This window comes from Oncorhynchus tshawytscha, linkage group LG13 (genome assembly GCF_018296145.1).
Source record: "Oncorhynchus tshawytscha isolate Ot180627B linkage group LG13, Otsh_v2.0, whole genome shotgun sequence".
NCBI lineage: Eukaryota > Metazoa > Chordata > Actinopteri > Salmoniformes > Salmonidae > Oncorhynchus > Oncorhynchus tshawytscha.
Window position 1 is genome coordinate 92,027,732 of NC_056441.1, and position 14,005 is coordinate 92,041,736.

Here is a 14,005-nt window from a genome sequence, read left to right on the forward strand (position 1 = left end):
AGACAGAGATGCTCTCCTCTCCTCCACATCCCTAACTGCAGACAGAGAGGCTCTCCTCTCCTCCACATCCCTAACTGCAGACAGAGATCCTCTCCTACCCAGCCCAGACAGAGATGCTCTCCTCTCCTCCACATCCCTAACTGCAGACAGAGATGCTCTCCTCTCCTCCACAGCCCAGACAGAGATCCTCTCCTACCCAGCCCAGATAGTGATCCTCTCCTACCCAGCCCAGACAGAGATGCTCTCCTCTCCTCCACAGCCCAGACAGAGATGCTCTCCTCTCCTCCACAGCCCAGACAGAGATGCTCTCCTCTCCTCCACAGCCCTAACTGCAGACAGAGATGCTCTCCTCTCCTCCACAGCCCTAACTGCAGACAGAGATCCTCTCCTCTCCTCCACAGCCCTAACTGCAGACAGAGATCCTCTCCTCTCCTCCACATCCCTAACTGCAGACAGAGATCCTCTCCTACCCAGCCCAGACAGAGATCCTCTCCTACCCAGCCCAGACAGAGATGCTCTCCTACCCAGCCCAGACAGAGATCCTCTCCTACCCAGCCCAGACAGAGATGCTCTCCTCTCCTCTACATCCCTAACCGCAGACAGAGATCCTTCTCCTCCACAGCCCAGACAGAGATGCTCTCCTCTCCTCCACATCCCTAACTGCAGACAGAGATCTTCTCCTCCACAGCCCTAACTGCAGACAGAGATGCTCTCCTCTCCTCCACAGCCCAGACAGAGATGCTCTCCTCTCCTCCACATCCCTAACTGGAGACAGAGATGCTCTCCTCTCCTCCACAGCCCAGACAGCGATGCTCTCCTCTCCTACCCAGCCCAGACAGAGATGCTCTCCTCTCCTCCACATCTCTAACTGCAGACAGAGATCCTCTCCTACCCAGCCCAGACAGAGATGCACCCTAAGCTCTCCTACCCAGCTTGCTTCTCCGGCCCCCGCTGGAATTCAATACTTAACATGTGAGATAACAGGGACGAGGAAGGAACAGGAAGCATGTTAACTCTCCCCTATTGGTTACCAACTGGGAGGCAGGAACAGGAAGCATGTTAACTCTCCCCTATTGGTTACCAACTGGGAGGCAGGACCAGGAAGCATATTAACTCTCCCCTATTGGTTACCAACTGGGAGGCAGGAACAGGAAGCATGTTAACTCTCCCCTATTGGTTACCAACTGGGAGGCAGGAACAGGAAGCATGTTAACTGTCCCCTATTGGTTACCAACTGGGAGGCAGGAACAGGAAGCATGTTAACTCTCCCCTATTGGTTACCAACTGGGAGGTAGGAACAGGAATAGACAAGTAATTCTGAGCAGGAGGCCTGAGCAGACAAGTAGCCTCCGAAGCACACACAGACACACACAGACTGTGACGAGGCCAGAAAGTTCTGCTGCCTGTGTTGATCTGAATCGGAGAGAGAGGCAAAGGGAGGGGCAAGGGAAGAGGAGAGAGAGGCAAAGGGAGGGGCAAGGGAAGAGGAGAGAGAGGCAAAGGGAGGGGCAAGGGAAGAGGAGAGAGAGAGAAGCCACTTCCAAAATGGGTCGTTGGTTTGGTGCCCTTCAGCAGAAATGTAATCTGGCCAAGCGGCCGACTACCTGAGTTGAATTGAGTCATAGAGGGACTGAGTTGACCTTCAAAACTAAACCTGCTGGAGAAACAGGAAGTCCACAAGAACTGTAACAGTTCTGCTTGTTGAACAATGTCTATTCAGAGACCACCAGACAATCCAGACATACAAGTCTGCAACCTTTTCTCTCCTCTCTCTCTCTCTCTCTCTCTCTCTGTCTCTCTCTATTTCTTTCTCTGTCTCTCTCTCTCTCTCTCTCTCTCTCTCTCTGTCTCTCTCTATTTCTTTCTCTCTCTCTGTCTCTCTCTCTCAATTGAATTCAAAGGGCTTTATTGGCAGGGGAAACATATGTTTACATTGCCAAAGCAAGTGAAATGGATAAATATAGGTTTGTGCTTCACTGGTCTCTCGCAATCCAATTCAATTCAAAGGGCTTTATTGGCATTGGAAACATCTCTCTCTCTCTCTCTCTCTCTCTCTCTCTCTCTCTCTCTCTCTCTCTCTCTCTCTCTCTCTCTCTCTCTCTCTCTCTCTATATATATGGCCCATCACTCAAAGAACCTGAACGTCTCCTGAGAGTGTCGCAAGGCACTGATTAAACCTGCCTGCTGCTCGCTCTCCTCTCCTCTCCTCTCCTCTCATCTCATCTCCTCTCATCTATTCTCTCCTCTCATCTCCTCTCCTCTCATCTATTCTCTCCTCTCTCCTCCTCTTCTCTCCTCTCCTCTCATCTCATCTCTCTCCTCTCCCTCTCCTCTCCTCTCCTCTCTCTCTCCTCTCCCTCCTCCTCTCCTCTCCTCTCCTCTCCTCTCCTCTCCTCTCCTCTCATCTCCTCTCATCTATTCTCTCCTCTCATCTCCTCTCCTCTCCTCTCATCTATTCTCTCCTCTCTCCTCCTCTTCTCTCCTCTCCTCTCCTCTCCTCTCCTCTCCTCTCCTCTCCTCTCCCTCTCCTCTCCTCTCTCCTCTCCTCTCCTCTCCTCTCCTCTCCTCTCCTCTCCTCACCTCTCCTTTCCTCTCCTCTCATCTATTCTTTCCTCTCCTCTCCTCTCTCCTCTCCTCTCCTCTCCTCTCCTCTCCTCTCCTCTCCTCTCCTCTCCTCTCCTCTCCTCTCCTCTCCTCTCCTCTCCTCTCCTCTCCTCTCCTCTCCTCTCCCTCTCCTCTCCTCTCCTCTTCAGCCTACTGTATGGTAAACAAAAGGAGGTACAGTGGTTTGTTCTTTAAAAGTTGCAGCGTATTGCTGCACAGCTTGCGTTGTGCCACAGAATTCTATGGTACGTTATTGAAGTGTGAAACACTGGTACCATTAATGCCAGTTAGTGCTAGTTTGACCACCAGAAGGCATCTTTGAGGAGCCTTAAATAGTGGCTGTACTAGAGAATTTAAAACCTTTTTTTCGTCAGACCATAGTATATGTGACAGATTTCAAGAAATGTTGCTTAATTAATTAATTTGATTAATTTGATTAATATATTAGTTTTTCTATTCCAAGAAAAATGACAAAACCCTCTGGGTTTTCGTTAGGATGTAAGTGAAAATATGGCGCTGTACAACGTGACGGTCGGGCGTCGGCTACACAGTACTGGGCTATTTAGCTAAAGAATCTCAGTGATTCAATTCCCTGATGGGGAGGAAGGAGTAGCCTGCCCTTGTAAATAAGAATTTGTTCTTAACTGACTTACCTAGTTAAATATCAAATCAAATCAAATTGTATTTGTCACATACACATGGTTAGCAGATGTTAATGCGAGTGTAGCGAAATGCTTGTGCTTCTAGTTCCGACAATGCAGTAATAACCAACAAGTAATCTAGCTAACAATTCCAAAACTACTACCTTATAGACACAAGTGTAAGGGGATAAAGAATATGTACATAAAGATATATGAGTGAGTGATGGTACAGAGCGGCATAGGCAAGATACAGTAGATGGTATTGAGTGCAGTATATACACATGAGATGAGTATGTAAACAAAGTGGCATAGTTAAAGTGGCTAGTGATACATGTATTACATAAAGATGCAGTAGATGATATAGAGTACAGTATATACATATATATATATGAGATGAATAATGTAGGGTATGTAAACATTATATTAGGTAGCATTGTTTAAAGTGGCTAGTGATATATTTTACATCATTTCCCATCAATTCCCATTATTAAAGTGGCTGGAGTTGAGTCAGTGTGTTGGCAGCAGCCACTCAATGTTAGTGGTGGCTGTTTAACAGTCTGATGGCCTTGAGATAGAAGCTGTTTTTCAGTCTCTCGGTCCCAGCTTTGATGCACCTCGCCTTCTGGATGATAGCGGGGTGAACAGGCAGTGGCTCGGGTGGTTGTTGTCCTTGATGATCTTTATATACTTTCGGCCCGTCATTGGACACTGTGCTATCTAACCTCCAAACAAGCTTCAATGCCATACAACACTCCTTCCGTGGCCTCCAACTGCTCTTAAACGCTAGTAAAACCAAATGCATGCTTTTCAACCGATCGCTGCCTGCACCCGCATGCCCGACTAGCATCACCACCCTGGATGGTTCCGACCTTGAATATGTGGACATCTATAAGTACCTAGGTGTCTGGCTAGACTGCAAACTCTCCTTCCAGACTCATATCAAACATCTCCAATCGAAAATCAAATCAAGAGTCAGCTTTCTATTCCGCAACAAAGCCTCCTTCACTCACGCCGCCAAGCTTACCCTAGTAAAACTGACTATCCTTCCGATCCTCGACTTCGGCGATGTCATCTACAAAATGGCTTCCAACACTCTACTCAGCAAACTGGATGCAATCTATCACAGTGCCATCCGTTTTGTCACTAAAGCACCTTATACCACCCACCACTGCGACCTGTATGCTCTGGTCGGCTGGCCCTCGTTACATATTCGTCGCCAGACCCACTGGCTCCAGGTCATCTACAAGTCCATGCTAGGTAAAGCTCCGCCTTATCTCAGTTCACTGGTCACGATGGCAACACCCATCCGTAGCACGCGCTCCAGCAGGTGTATCTCACTGATCATCCCTAAAGCCAACACCTCATTTGGCCGCCTTTCGTTCCAGTACTCTGCTGCCTGTGACTGGAACGAATTGCAAAAATCTCTGAAGTTGGAGACTTTTATCTCCCTCACCAACTTCAAACATCAGCTATCTGAGCAGCTAACCGATCGCTGCTGCTGTACATAGTCTATTGGTAAATAGCCCACCCATTTTCACCTACCTCATCCCCATACTGTTTTTATTTATTTACTTGCTCTTTTGCACACCAATATCTCTACCTGTACATGACCATCTGATCATTTATCACTCCAGTGTTAATCTGCAAAATTGTAATTATTCGCCTACCTCCTCATGCCTTTTGCACACATTGTATATAGACTCCCCCTTTGTTTTCTACTGTGTTATTGACTTGTTAATTGTTTATTCCATGTGTAACTCTGTGTTGTCTGCTCACACTGCTATGCTTTATCTTGGCCAGGTCGCAGTTGCAAATGAGAACTTGTTCTCAACTGGCCTACCTGGTTAAATAAAGGTGAAATAAAAAATAAAAATAAATATGTCCTTGATGTTGTCCTTGATGATATTTATGGCCTTCCTGTGACATCGGGTGGTGTAGGTGTCCTGGAGGGCAGGTAGTTTGCCCCCGGTGATGCGTTGTGCAGACCTCACTACCCTCTGGAGAGCCTTACGGTTGTGAGCGGAGCAGTTGCCGTACCAGGCGGTGATACAGCCCGACAGGATGCTCTCAATTGTGCATCTGTAGAAGTTTGTGAGTGCTTTTGGTGACAAGCCGAATTTCTTCAACCGATACGCTGATAAAATTTAGGGAGTCTTGTTTTCAGATTAGCCTTGTTAAAATCCCCAGCTACAATGAATGCAGCCTCCGGATAAATTGATTCCAGTTTGCAAAGAGTCAAATAAAGTTCATTCAGAGCCATCGATGTGTCTGCTTGGGGGGGAATATATACGGCTGTGATTATAATCAAAGAGAATTCCCTTGGTAGATAATGTGGTCGACATTTGATTGTGAGGAATTCTAAATCAGGTGAACAGAAGGACCTGAGTACCTGTATGTTGTTATGATCACACCACGTCACGTTAACCATGAAGCATACGCCCCCGCCCCTCTTCTTACCAGAAAGATGTTTGTTTCTGTCTGCGCGATGCGTGGAGAAACCAGCTGGCTGCACCGATTCCGATAGCGTCTCTCCAGTGAGCCATGTTTCTGTGAAGCAAAGAATGTTACAGTCTCTGATGTCCCTCTGGAATGCTACCCTTGCTCAGATTTCATCAACCTTGTTGTTAAGAGACTGGACATTGGCGAGAAGAATGCTAGGGAGTGGTGCACGGTGTGCCCGTCTCCGGAGTCTGACCAGAAGACCGCTCCGTTTCCCCCTTTTACGAAGTCGTTTTTTGGGTCGCCGGCTGGGATCCATTCCATTGTCCTGGGTGAAAGGCAGAACACAGGATCCGCTTCGCGAAAGTCATATACTTGGTCGTACTGATGGTGAGTTGACGCTGATCTTATGTTCAGTAGTTCTTCTCGACTGTATGTAATGAAACCTAAGATGACCTGGGGTACCAATGTAAGAAATAACACGTAAAAAAAAAAAAAACTGCATAGTTTCCTAGGAACGCGAAGCGAGGCGGCCATCTCTGTCGGCGCCGGAAGTCAATGGGGCCTTCAAATAAAGGTTACATAAAGGTTATACTAACAGCATTTCTAATTGTAGTCTAACCAATACCCAAACGAAGATTCAGTGAAGACCAGTCCCCATGCTTGTCTCAGAGCAGCGTGAAACGGTGCTGAAATAGTTGACCACAGCGGGTACGCAATTGCTTCAAATCCTATTGCTTCTAACTTCAATATACTCTTTAAATAAATAAGACCTACACCACTTTTAACAGCACATTACTCAACACTAGTGAGACTCATGTCGCCTATGAAAAACAGGACGTGACTCTCCGCCAATAATTGCATATAGATGATTGGAGGATTCTAAATTAAAACCAAAAGCCACCTCATGGGTCCCTCACGGGTATCGAACCTGTGTCTGTAGCAACGCATTTTGCATTGCGGTGACTTAGAATGCTGCACCACTGGGGAGGCCCCATCCACTGGGGAGACCCCATCCACTGGGGAGGCCTCATCCACTGGGGAGGCTCCATCCACTGGGGAGACTCCATCCACTGGGGAGACTCCATCCACTGGGGAGGCCCCATCCACTGGGAAAGGCCCCATCCACTGGGGAGGCTCCATCCACTGGGGAGGCTCCATCCACTGGGGAGGCCCCATCCACTGGGTAGGCTCCATCCACTGGGGAGGCCCCATCCACTGGGGAGGCTCCATCCACTGGGGAGGCCCCATCCACTGGGGAAGCCCCATCCACTGGGGAGGCTCCATCCACTGGGGAGGCCCCATCCACTGGGGAGGCCCCATCCACTGGGAAGGCTCCATCCACTGGGGAGGCCCCATCCACTGGGGAGGCTCCATCCACTGGGGAGGCTTCATCCACTGGGGAGGCCTCATCCACTGGGGAGGCCCCATCCACTGGGGAGGCCCCATCCACTGGGGAGGCCCCATCCACTGGGGAGGCTCCATCCACTGGGGTGGCTTCATCCACTGGGGAGGCCTCATCCACTGGGGAGGCCATCCACTGGGGAGGCCCCATCCACTGGGGAGGCCCCATCCACAAAGTATCCAAATACAGAGAGGTGTTGGTAAAGGTGTATTGTCCTGCTTCCAGCCCATAATGGGCTATTATAATACTGTACATGTTGTCCAGGTCAGGATAACCAAAATATGTCTTTGTTAAAGACTATCAGAAAGAATGTTGGTACTTGTTTATTTTGATCCAAAGTCATGAACGAGTGAGTCACTCAGCTTTATGTTGATGCCGGGGCTATATGGCTGTGCCATCAACTTGATAATATATAACAATATTTTGGAGGTTATTTAATTTAAAAAATATATAATAATGTAACGATTGTAATCTGAATAAAGGCCAAAACATTTATTTATGTTTTTTAGAGGGAGAGAAAAGCTGGGCCAGTTGGGCGCTGCCCTGTGGGACTCCCAATCCCGTTTGGATGTGATACATGATCATACTTTTTGTTGTATTATTTGTTTTGTCTTTTCTGGTGAATTGAACTGAAATTGCAACCAGTCACGGCCGGTTGTGATGCAGCCAACCTAACTTAGAAATACATTTGACGATAGAATTATCCCCCTACCCTCCCTCTAGCCAAATCTATTGCCCAGCTACCTTCTAATAGCCATAATGGTGCTGTACAACGTGGCCGTGGCCATCCCGTGCTCCCTGGTATTGAACCAGCATCTGTAGTAACACAGCTGGCACTGCTAAGCAGTGTCTTAGAACGTTGCGCCACTCAGGCATCCTCCCTCCATCCTACCTCCATCCATCCTCCCTCCATCCTACCTCCATCCTCCATCCTCCCTCCATCCTCCCTCCATCCATCCTCCATCCATCCTCCCTCCATCCTACCTCCATCCTACCTCCCTCCATCCTACCTCCATCCTACCTCCCTCCATCCTACCTCCATCCTACCTACCTCCCTCCATCCTACCTCCATCCTACCTCCATCCTCCCTCCATCCTCCCTCCATCCTCCTTCCATCCTCCATCCTACCTTCAACCTCCCTCCCTCCATCCTCCCTCCATTCTCGCTCCATACTCCATCCTCCCTCCATTCTCCCTACATTATCCCTCATTACCCCTCCATTCTCCCTCCTTTACCCCTCCATCCTCCCTCCATTACCCCTCTATTCTCCCTCCATCCACCCTCCATCCTCCCTCCACCATCCCACCCTCCACCCTCCCTCCATTACCCCTCCATTACCCCTCCATTCTCCCTCCATCACCCCTCCATTCTCCCTCCACCATCCATCCTCCCTCCACCCTCCACCCTCCCACCCTCCACTCGCCATTCTCTCTCCATTACCCATCCACTACCCCTACATTACCCCTCCATGCTCCCTCCATTACCCCTCCATCCTCCCTCCATCATCCCTCCATTACCCCTCCATTCTCCCTCCATTACCCATCCATTCTCCCTCCACCCTCCCACCCTCCATTCTCCCTACATTACCCATCCATTACCCCTCCATTCTCCCTCCACCATCCACCCTCCCACCCTCAACACTCCATTACCACTACATTACCCATACATTACCCCTCCATTACCCATACATTCTCCCTCCATTACTTCTCCATCATTTATCCATTATCCCCTCATTACCATTCCATGCTCCCTCCATCCTCCATTCATTACCCATCCATTACCCCTCCATCATCCCTCCATTACCCCATACATTATCCATCCACCCTCACACCCTCCATCATCCCTCCATCATCCATTCATTACCCATCCATTACCCCTCCATCATCCCTCCATTACCCCATACATTATCCCTCCACCCTCCACCCACCATCCTCCGTCCATTACCCCTCCATTCTCCATCCTCCCTCCATTACCCCTCCATCCTCCCTCCATTATCCCTCCGTTCTCCCTCCATTACCCCTCCATCCTCCCTCCATCCTCCCTCCATTACCCCTCCATTCTCCCTTCATTACCCCTCCATCCTCCCTCCATCCTCCCTCCATTACCCCTCCGTTCTCCCTCCATTACCCCTCCATTCTCCCCCCACCCTCCCATCCTCCACCCTCCATTCTCCCTCCATTACCCCTCCATTCTCCCTACACCCTCCCACCATCCATCCTCCATCCACCCTCCCTCCCCCCACCCACCCTCCATTACCACTCCATTACCCTTCATTACCCATCAATTACCCCTTCATTCTCCCTCCTTTACATATCCATCATTTCTCAATTACCCCTCCATTACCCCTCCATTCTCCCTCCATTACCCATCCATCATCCCTCCATTCTCCCTCCATTACCCATCCATCATTCCTCCATTACCCCTCCATTCTCCCTCCACCCTCCCACCCTCCATCCTCCCTCCGCCCTCCACCCTCCCACCCTCCATTCTCCCTCCATTACCCCTCCATTCTCCCTCCCTCCACCCTCCATCCTCCCTCCACCCTCCCACCCTCCATTCTCCCTCCCTCCACCCTCCCACCCTCCATTCTCCCTCCATTCTCCCTCCCGACACCCTCCCACCCTCCATCCTCCCTCCACCCTCCCACCCTCCATTCTCCCTCCCGACACCCTCCCACCCTCCATCCTCCCTCCACCCTCCCACCCTCCATCCTCCCTCCATCCTACCACCCTTCAGCATGGTGCCTTCAGCCAGTCTCTCACCAGGAATCAGTGTTGAATCTGTCCTGTATAATTGCACCTCTAGGATGAAATGCAAATGGCAAACCCCTGCAGCTTCTGAAACTCTCCTCCCCCTCATCCCCTCTCCTCCCCACAGCCCTACTTTCCCCCTCTCCTCCCCCAGCACTCCTCTCCTCCCTCCCCCCCTCTGTCCCTCTCTCCATGCGCCCTCCCTCTCCTCTGTGTTGATTGAGCCTCCTGAGGAAAGGAAAGCAGCGGTCCCGGCACACATTTCAAGCCCTTTGTCGAATCACAAAAGCTGCTTTGTTCCAAGAGTTCTGCCTGGGAGCAACACTAGGCTGGCTGCAGGCACTGGACAAGAGTGAATATTTTTCAGCACTATTTTCTTATTTAATTCACTGCACATCATGTTATGAATTCCTTCTGCTGTGAAGAGATGGGGAGAGAGAGAGAGAGACAGAGAGAGAGAGAGGAGAGAGAGAGGAGAGAGAGAGAGAGTAGAGAGAGAGAGAGGAGGAGAGAGAGAGAGAGACCGAGAGAGAGAGAGGAGGAGAGAGAGAGAGAGAGGAGGAGAGAGGAGGAGAGAGAGAGATAGAGACAATGAGAGAGAGAGAGTGAGAGGAAAGAGATAAAGAGAGCGAGTGAGAGAGAGAGGAGGAGAGAGAGAGAGAGACAGACAGAGAGAGAGAGAGAACAAGAGAGGAGGGGAGAGAGAGAGGAAGAGAGAGAGAGAGGAGGAGAGAGAGATAGAGAGAGAATGATTGAGAGGAAGAGAGAGAGTGAGAGAGAACGAGAGAGAGAACGAGAGAGAGAACGAGAGAGAGAGAGTGAGAGAAAAATAAATATAAATAAATATTCCCTTATAGTGCACTACTTTTAATCATAAGATGCCATTTGAGATGTCGCTGATGGTTTCAGTGGGTGGAGCTAGTGTTTATCAGTGCTCTCATTGGGTGGAGCTAGTGTTTATCAGTGCTCTCAGTGGGTGGAGCTAGTGTTTATCAGTGCTCTCAGTGGGTGGAGCTAGTGTTTATCAGTGCTTTCGGTGGGTGGAGCTAGTGTTTATCAGTGCTCTCATTGGGTGGAGCTAGTGTTTATCAGTGCTCTCATTGGGTGGAGCTAGTGTTTATCAGTGCTCTCATTGGGTGGAGCTAGTGTTTATCAGTGCTCTCATTGGGTGGAGCTAGTGTTTATCAGTGCTCTCATTGGGTGGAGCTAGTGTTTAACAGTGCTCTCATTCTCATTGGGTGGAGCTAGTGTTTATCAGTGCTCTCAGTGGGTGGAGCTAGTGTTTATCAGTGCTCTCATTGGGTGGAGCTAGTGTTTATCAGTGCTCTCAGTGGGTGGAGCTAGCGTTTTACAGTGCTCTCATTGGGTGGAGCTAGTGTTTATCAGTGCTCTCATTGGGTGGAGCTAGTGTTTATCAGTGCTCTCATTGGGTGGAGCTAGTGTTTATCAGTGCTCTCATTGGGTGGAGCTAGTGTTTATCAGTGCTCTCATTGGGTGGAGCTAGTGTTTATCAGTGCTCTCATTGGGTGGAGCTAGTGTTTATCAGTGCTCTCATTGGGTGGAGCTAGTGTTTATCAGTGCTCTCATTGGATGGAGCTAGCGTTTATCAGTGCTCTCATTGGGTGGAGCTAGTGTTTATCAGTGCTCTCATTGGGTGGAGCTAGTGTTTATCAGTGCTCTCATTGGGTGGAGCTAGTGTTTATCAGTGCTTTCATTGGGTGGAGCTAGTGTTTATCAGTGCTCTCATTGGGTGGAGCTAGTGTTTATCAGTGCTCTCATTGGGTGGAGCTAGTGTTTATCAGTGCTCTCATTGGGTGGAGCTAGTGTTTATCAGTGCTCTCATTGGGTGGAGCTAGTGTTTATCAGTGCTCTCATTGGATGGAGCTAGCGTTTATCAGTGCTCTCATTGGGTGGAGCTAGTGTTTATCAGTGCTCTCATTGGGTGGAGCTAGTGTTTAACAGTGCTCTCATTGGGTGGAGCTAGTGTTTATCAGTGCTCTCATTGGGTGGAGCTAGTGTTTATCATTTATCAATTATTAATTTATTGAACGGGTGTATGGGAACAACCATGTCTCGTGAGCCATGTTATCCTTTCATGACAGACAAGTAGCCATTTTGCTGTTGATGTAATAATCTGTTACCACGCAGAGTTCCAGGCTTCTTCATTACAGAGTTGTTCTTGTCACTCTGCTTCCACTGTGGTTCCTGGTCCATTTGGAGTACTCCGCTGTGGTTCCTGGTCCATTTGGAGTACTCCACTGTGGTTCCTGGTCCATTTGGAGTACTCCACTGTGGTTCCTGGTCCATTTGGAGTACTCCACTGTGGTTCCTGGTCCATTTGGAGTACTCCACTGTGGTTCCTGGTCAATTTTGAGTACTTCACTGTGGTTCCTGGTCCATTTGGAGTACTCCACTGTGGTTCCTGGTCCATTTGGAGTACTCCACTGTGGTTCCTGGTCCATTTGGAGTACTCCACTGTGGTTCCTGGTCCATTTGGAGTACTCCACTGTGGTTCCTGGTCCATTTGGAGTACTTCACTGTGGTTCCTGGTCCATTTGGAGTACTCCACTGTGGTTCCTGGTCCATTTGGAGTACTACACTGTGGTTCCTGGTCCATTTGGAGTACTCCACTGTGGTTCCTGGTCCATTTGGAGTACTTCCGCTGTGGTTCCTGGTCCATTTGGAGTACTTTGCTGTGGTTCCTGGTCCATTTGGAGTACTCCACTGTGGTTCCTGGTCCATTTGGAGTACTTTGCTGTGGTTCCTGGTCCATTTGGAGTTCTCCGCTGTGGTTCCTGGTCCATTTGGAGTACTCCACTGTGGTTCCTGGTCCATTTGGAGTACTTCGCTGTGGTTCCTGGTCCATTTGGAGTACTCCACTGTGGTTCCTGGTCCATTTGGAGTACTTCACTGTGGTTCCTGGTCCATTTGGAGTACTCCACTGTGGTTCCTGGTCCATTTGGAGAACTTCCGCTGTGGTTCCTGGTCCATTTGGAGTACTCCACTGTGGTTCCTGGTCCATTTGGAGTACTTTGCTGTGGTTCCTGGTCCATTTGGAGTACTTTGCTGTGGTTCCTGGTCTATTTTGAGTACTTTGCTGTGTTCCTGGTCCATTTGGAGTACTCCGCTGTGGTTCCTGGTCCATTTGGAGTACTTTGCTGTGGTTCCTGGTCCATTTGGAGTACTCCACTGTGGTTCCTGGTCCATTTGGAGTACTTTGCTGTGGTTCCTGGTCCATTTGGAGTACTCCGCTGTGGTTCCTGGTCCATTTGGAGTACTCCACTGTGGTTCCTGGTCCATTTGGAGTACTTCGCTGTGGTTCCTGGTCCATTTGGAGTACTCCACTGTGGTTCCTGGTCCATTTGGAGTACTCCACTGTGGTTCCTGGTCCATTTGGAGTACTCCACTGTGGTTCCTGGTCCATTTGGAGTACTCCACTGTGGTTCCTGGTCCATTTGGAGTACTACACTGTGGTTCCTGGTCCATTTGGAGTACTCCACTGTGGTTCCTGGTCCATTTGGAGTACTTCCGCTGTGGTTCCTGGTCCATTTGGAGTACTTTGCTGTGGTTCCTGGTCCATTTGGAGTACTCCACTGTGGTTCCTGGTCCATTTGGAGTACTTTGCTGTGGTTCCTGGTCCATTTGGAGTTCTCCGCTGTGGTTCCTGGTCCATTTGGAGTACTCCACTGTGGTTCCTGGTCCATTTGGAGTACTTCGCTGTGGTTCCTGGTCCATTTGGAGTACTCCACTGTGGTTCCTGGTCCATTTGGAGTACTTCACTGTGGTTCCTGGTCCATTTGGAGTACTCCACTGTGGTTCCTGGTCCATTTGGAGAACTTCCGCTGTGGTTCCTGGTCCATTTGGAGTACTCCACTGTGGTTCCTGGTCCATTTAGAGTACTTTGCTGTGGTTCCTGGTCCATTTGGAGTACTTTGCTGTGGTTCCTGGTCTATTTTGAGTACTTTGCTGTGTTCCTGGTCCATTTGGAGTACTCCGCTGTGGTTCCTGGTCCATTTGGAGTACTTTGCTGTGGTTCCTGGTCCATTTGGAGTACTCCACTGTGGTTCCTGGTCCATTTGGAGTACTTTGCTGTGGTTCCTGGTCCATTTGGAGTACTCCGCTGTGGTTCCTGGTCCATTTGGAGTACTCCACTGTGGTTCCTGGTC

At 49.5% G+C, this 14,005-nt stretch overlaps 1 protein-coding gene across 1 annotated transcript in view; it reads left to right on the top strand.

Moving 5' to 3' along the window:
- tenm4 (teneurin transmembrane protein 4) overlaps positions 1-14,005 on the top strand; it is a 718,236-nt gene that overhangs the window by 376,266 nt on the left and 327,965 nt on the right.